We start from the raw sequence: 7,500 nt of genomic DNA on the forward strand, positions 1-7,500 counted from the left end.
CATATTCACATGGATTTTTCAGGAGTATACGTCATGCAACAACACTATATATTTTCTCTCTCAGTAAAAGGTTTCATGATTTTATTTTCAGTATATATATATTAATCCTTACCTTCATAAAAGTACGAAAGTACTGTAGCAATTAGAATAATATTTTTTTCTTGACAATGCGTAACACTAACTATAATAGAACTATGTTTAGTTATACTGATAACAGAACAAAACATACTATAATTAATTCACATCACATGTGCACCTGGGTGTCAGCCCGTCACTTACGATGCTAAAACCAAATCACGGCTGGACACTGACTTGCTTGCAGTCTCATCAAAGTTCAGAAGAACTTTTCATTACATCTCCGTTTTACTGAATGAAAAGTAGGTTCCCAATTTCTTTATCACTAAACGTCGTCAAGGGAAAGATTAAGGATTTTAATGCTATATGAATTATGTACTTCAGTAAATGTTAATGCTAAAATATTATATGTGAAATGAAACATGAAATTTTTAAAAATAAGGTATATTCTTTCATCCCTACATGACATCGCAGTGTATTCATCATTTACCGTCTTGGTGTTTCATGCAATATCGTAGCTGAATGTCATGGAGACAATGCTACGAAAAAAAAAAAAATCATAGGTAGGGCTATCATTATGAAAATAAGAAGCAAAAAATTAAGAATATTAAACGGACATGTGCACAGACGATAGCCTCCCCCGGGCAACCAGTCAGCTCTTTACAGTCCTTACTACTAGAGGAATCTCTTGCTTTTGCTGGTATTGGGGCCTTACTTCAGTCAGATCTCGTATTCTAGTCAATAAACAAGCCTAGCATGATTATGCAATGACTGGTCTTGTGGCAGCCGTCCGAAAAAGAAGGCAATTCTCCCATATGGGGACAGGCAGCTGCACTGGACTACGGTAACGCCTATAGCAGGGCCTCGCTGTGGAAAAAACATTTCAAGTAAGTAATATTGACAATATACATAGAAAAGGATGATATGTATATGTAACCTTTTATTATTTATTCATTCACGCGCTTAAAAATATTGCAGTGTAGCTGATTTATATCGCAAAAGACAGAATTAAACAGTTCGACCACTTGACCTGCGGAAATCTATGCATCGCTTCCGATTCCCTCATAGTGATTTTTTTATTACAAAATGCAAAACGAAACCATTACACAATAAAATTCTGCCAGGATATCTTTTTTTGTTTATTTATTTAATAGCAACAATAAGATATTTAGTGAGAGATACGTAACCATCATGCAAATGAATATATAATACACAGACGAAGCTAGACAGTCGACAGACGAAAACGGACAAGCTTATTGGCTTGAACTCGCTTGACATCTCATTAGAGGACAACCCTGGTTACCCGGGGAAGCTATCGTCTACGAGCATAAGGTAAAATTGTTGGAGAGTGGCACAAACTATTTATATTCTGCATACCGCATACCTTTCAAAAAAATCAGTGAACAGTAGAGAAGAGGGTCAATAGAAAATGGAGGAAGAAGGAATCATTAGGCTAGTGTGTCTCCATACAACTTTCCTTGTTAGCAGTGCCTAAGAAGGACAGTTCTGTCCGTGTATGCATCGATTTTAGACGTTTAAATGAAAAGACAATCCTGACTGTTATCCAGTCGCTTGTATACCAGATCTGTTTTTGTAGAAATCGGGGGACATAATATTTATAGCTCAATGATTAGTGCAGGGCTTTTATCAGGGTCCCCTCTTAGTGAAAGTAGCAAGGAATATACGGCTTTTCGTGCCCTAGGACACTATGAATATGAGAATGCCATTTGGTTTATCGGGCAGTCCGATGACTTTTACCACGTTGGTAAATACAGTTTTGCACGGGTTATTGGGTAAAAATATTTTTGTATACATGAATGTTATTTTAGTAGCAACAGTTGGTTATGTTGGTTTTATATATTTATGGTAGTATCATGGATGAGTCATGTTTTCAAGAACAATTTTTGGGTACCTTTGGTGATATCCTAGGGATAATTTTGTGAAATGTGGTTATGTAGTGTTTATATAGAATTTTTTGGGCTATTTAGGGAATAATGATTTCTGAAGTTGCAAGTCTGATTAGACAAATCTGTATGTGATTCGAGCACATGAGGTATTCACATGTGGATTATTGCTGATAATGCTGAAATGAGTCTGGTTGCGGAGATTTGCACTGTTTTCAGAGATGTTGATTATGACATTCCATGGGAATGTATGTAAGGGGTTGATTCCAATCAATGAGATATGTTGTGTAGCAAATTCCGTAATGATACACACTGCATTTATGGGGGAAAGTGTGTTGGATTATATATGTTTTTTTTCTCTGTTTACGTTTTGTAATGGGGAAAGTTCACTTATTATTATTTTTTTTTTCTTTTCCTACGAGGGATGTTCGTAATCGTTGGTTAAGCTTTACATAGCATTTCTATTTTAGACAGTAGGTATAATTTATCGGAGTATATGAATTAGATAGAAGGGGTGTTCGGCATTACATTTCATGGAGGTTAATTATATAAACATTACAAGGGTTTTGCTGTTAGACATTATGGTTTTTTTTATAGTATGTTTGTCAGATATAGGATTACTTGTGAGGATTCAGTGGGTAAAGATCATATTTTGTTTAGTGAGGAATTTGTAATACTTAACTAGGAGATTACGTATATAATCAATAACAGATTGTGTGGTAAAGCAAGACTTTAGTTATTTTATGATCATGTAGACTTTAAAATACGGACACACGATGACTTTAGAGAATTCCCAACTTCATGTGATGGTGACGATGGAAATGGCTTGGTTCTACAGTACCAGAGGTTGAGTCTACACATGAGTGATGATGCTGGGGATTGCCTCTGCAACAGATGAGAGTTGTCGGTAGATCGTCTCAGGATATGTTCTAGGATAAATCAGGAGTCTACAATCTTCTATGAGCCAGGTGCAAGTCGCTCTTGCATGGAAGTCATGGGATATTTCCTTGACAACGAGGTGGTGACCACGTTTACTTCATTAGGAAATGTTGAATCTACAGTTTGGTGACGAGGGGGTGTTGGATACACTTATGAGGGTCGCAGACGTTGAATAATGGCACATGCTGAGTTATTTCCGAGATGGTTTATGTGCTCAGCCTGGGTCTACAACTATTCAACAAGTTCCGCCTATCTTAGAGCAGATGAATTCTTCTTCAGCAAACGCTACACAATTCCAGTTGTTGTGTTTATGACGTCCATAGTGATAGTCAAAATATGTGTTATGGGGGCTATCTTGCAAACATTATGACCATTACACAGTAGTTGCTGAGTGGTGTGCGACAAGAGTGCACAAATGACATAGGTGGCCGAGCCATATTGAAGGATAAATCAAATGTGTCGATGAATTGTTAAACTTCAGCTTTCTTCGCTTAGAAACAAGACAGGGCCTAGCGACAAGCCTTCCACGAAGGTTGCTGAAATGAAAGAACTGTTGGAATTGATGATCACGCAATGTGAGCCAGCGAAGCTCGTGGTTGCTATGTGATTTTTAAGGTGTGTCCGGATATGTAAAGTGTTTGTGTGTTTAATGATGGGTCTAAACCGCCCGACATTGGAGAGAAAAGGTGACACTCTCCTCAGATAAGTGATTAGACAAATGATGGCTTGGAGGTCTTGAGGTCAAAGAAGCCCATCGTCAAAGGTATGGCACATTTAAAAGGACTGTGAAAAGTTGCCTTTGAAAAGAGAGAAGTGGTAATGTGTATACATTTATTTAACATTTAATTATGTGTTGGGAATATAATAGATATGTCTCTTTGTTTCAGATGGGTTCATGGCCATTATACAAGAGAATGGGATTCTCTAAAAGACTGACTATTTAAATGTAAAAACTAATAATTTGTGAGTTTTGGAAGTGATTACTTAGTCTAATTCAGGAGAATAGAATGACAATTTACAGTCTTTTTGTTAGGTTAGACTTAGTTCTTAATGTTATGTCACTTAATCACTTTGTTCCATATCAAAAAGTATATTTTTGTATTTACGAGAATTTATTGGCCTAGCTATATCCTAGCTTGATATCGTTTGCAGAGAGATAGTCAGCAACTAAAGGTAAGAGAGTTTTCACTTGTTTTATTTCTGATTTAACCAGTGCCGAATGTCAAAATATGCTCGGCAAGCCCTACCGCCCGTCCCGGGACACTGGCGGGCCCTGCCTGCCCGTCCGGGATGCGTGGCGGGCCTCACCCTCCTGTCCCAGGATGCGTGGCGGGCTCAACCGCCCGTCCCGGGACATATGGCGGGCCTCGCCCGCCTGTCCCGTCATAGACAAAACCTTTTCTTAGTCTTGGAACCAGAACATGCCACTGACTCCTTCCAATTCTCCTGGGGCTGCTCTGAATCCTTTCAGTTCTCCTGAGACTTTTCTGAATCCTTTCAGTTCTCCTGGGGCTTCTCTGAATCCTTTCAGTTCTCTTGGGGCTTCTCTGAATCCTTTCAGTTCTCCTGGGGCTTCTCTGAATCCTATCAATTCTCCTGGGGCTTCTCTCAATCAATTTTCTTCTCCTGTCATTTTTCTCATGCTTTCAGAATCAATAAAAACTCTTAAGAAAACATTTTAGCATATTTATTGGCCCTGCAACTTCAACTTCCTTCGTGGATCAACAAGCAAACTTATTACAAAAAAACATTAAACTTTCCCTACAAAAAACATTCACCTCAAATTTTTTCACATCTCATCCTTCTTTGTGAGGCCAGTGCCATTCCTTGAAGATCGTGCGATTCCTTGGAGATCACGTCAATCCTTGAAGACAAACAGCTGCTTCTTCAGTTTCCAGTTGTCTTTCTCCAGGCGTCTGTTTTTCCCCAGCAGGTTCTTCAGGTTGTAAACCAATTTCTCCTTCGCTCCTCGCAGCTGTCCAACCTCATCTTCCAGCTTTTCGTTCCGTTCGCCCTGGACTCTGGTCTTCCTCTCCAGCCACGATTTCCTTTCTCTAGAAGGCATGCCAGCTCCTTCCTCTTGAGTTTCGCAGCCTCAACTTCACACTGGAGTCCACACTTTTCCTCTGCTTTTTTGGGGCTTTCCTTTCTCCTTCTGTCGTACGAGTTCCTCTTGCCCTCTCAACCTGGCTTGTTTTGCCAATGCCAACCGCACTGTTAGTTCCCTTATCTTCTCACATAGGGCATTGGTTTCTCTCCGCAGTTTCCTTTTCTTTTCCTTTTCCATCAGCTGCTGATTTTTCATCTGTGATCTTGAGGATCTTCTCTTCCAGCTGCCGATTTTCCCTCTTTTCTTGGTCGTTCATCCCTCTTCAGGAACAACGTGTCAGCTTCGAGCGAGTAGGCCCTTGCTAGCCAGGCCTGCTGTTGCAACACCTGAGTGATCTGGATCACACAAGTGTGTTCTTCCCCTTCCAACTCGTCTTCTGAATCTCTTCATGTTGTCGAGCCTCTGTTGCAGCTGAAGAATTATCCTGTTCAAGTTCACATGCGCTGCTCTCTTGGCACGGATGGAGTCTCGCCAAGCTGCAATTCTCTCCTTCAGTTCCTCTCCTTGGGCTGTTCAACTCCATCAACAGTAGTCAGGAAGAACCTCACTAGTGAATAGGAACCCACAATAAACAAGATGACTATTCATGCGTTAGACTTCTCTCCGTATTTCGAACAATATCTGAACATACCATTTCACATACTCTCTCTAATTCTCTCTCGATTTTTCGTTGATTGCTATATTCCACGAGAGATATTTCGATTTATCAAAATATAGCAGGAAATATTCTGAGCATTTTTTTAACTCTGCCTTGTCTCTTGGTGTTATAAAATTGCTGAAATCTCTCTCTCACTCTCAGGGATTTTTTTTCAGTACGTATCTTCTTTGTCTGATCCCTCTCTCTCTCTCTCTCTCTCTCTTCTCTCCTCTCTCCTCTTCTCTCTCTCTTTCTCTTTCTCTCTCTCTCTCTCTCTCTTCTCTCTCTCTCTCTCTCTCTCTCTCCTCCATGCGGGATTTTTTGTTAATCTTATCTGTTAAAATAAATTTGGGGATTTTCCTTTATTTACCTACAGGCGGGCAATTGCAACTTCAGGGGAAAAATGGCCATTTTTCTAAGGCAAGTTTGCACTTTTATGAATTTTAACAGGATAACTAATTAAAAAAATACAATTCTAAACGAATTAGCCGAAACATCAAGAGATATATATATATATATATATATATATATATATATATATATATATATATATATATATATATATATATATATATAAGTCATATCACATTTCCGTGATTCATATGCGTATATCGAGGTACAATGTCCTTTAATATCTAATTCGCTCTACCTCGGAATTAATAATATTTTCATATATGCTTAACCAAAGGGTAATTTTTTTCTCGATAATAGACTTGCCTGGACCGGGGAGCGAACCCAACGGAGCCTTTTCAAATCCAGGAACGTCAGTGAAGCTTTTACCTATTAACTACTCAACCATAAACATTTCAAAAACAATAGGTAAGTTTTAAGATTTTAAATGTATATCATATGGACACAAGAAAATGAGAAACTGAAATTTAATTATATTGCATTTTGTCCTACATAAAAGTAAAAAAAAAAAATATAAACGATCCCTATTCCTATTTAAGGCGAAAATGGACACTAGCCATGAATTAGCGCGACTCGACGCGACCGTGTTTGTTATGAACGCAACCTTAGTAAGACGTTGCGTATATGTTAATATATTATGCAGGCAGTTTTCTGAAACGTCGGAAATATTTAAGACTCCTTGTAAACACATTAAAAATGGCTTTGTAAATATACAATTCACAATTACCTTATTATTTGAGAAAACATAGTAATAAGTAAGAATTGCTTGAATGAATGTGGTTCAGCGACCATTAATCACCTGGAATCTAAAGTCAGCTCCAATTCAGCAACAGAACAAAAGAAACTAAACCACCTTTGATTAACCACAGTCATTTTCCAGGGAATCCAATGTTCTAAAATGAAAATTTCATAGAGATGATGAAAATTTTAATTCCATTTTCAAGTGTTTCAGTCATTGACTATTAATTATGTAGTATACTAATGGTTGTTTCGAAATTAGAACACCCCCCCCCTAACCACTCCACAGAGCAAATGGAAAATTATGAAGTTTTCTGCTATAGGCTATCTCCAAGTACATTATCTTAAGTTTCTATCAAGTCATTTTTCATTTTTTTACATTTCTTGTATTTTTCAGACTGAGCGAGGAAGTTAGATACAGCCATGGCTAAACGACTTAGAGGAAATCAGATGGATGACCGAATCCAGGCTATAACCTTCAGAGAGGCCAGGGATGCTGGCGCATCCTTCATTGCACGTTCCTGGATAGCTAAATACATTAAAAGAGATGAATCCTTTGTTAAAAGACACTGGAACAAAAAATCCATATAACTGTCATTGCGAAAAGAGTGAGAATCTTGTAAGGGCTAAAGTCCTTTCTCAGGAGTCAAAAGAAACATCCATAGCTGAGGCATTGGGCTAGACCA

Source organism: Macrobrachium nipponense, chromosome 16, assembly GCF_015104395.2.
Source record: "Macrobrachium nipponense isolate FS-2020 chromosome 16, ASM1510439v2, whole genome shotgun sequence".
Classification (NCBI taxonomy): Eukaryota; Metazoa; Arthropoda; class Malacostraca; order Decapoda; family Palaemonidae; genus Macrobrachium; species Macrobrachium nipponense.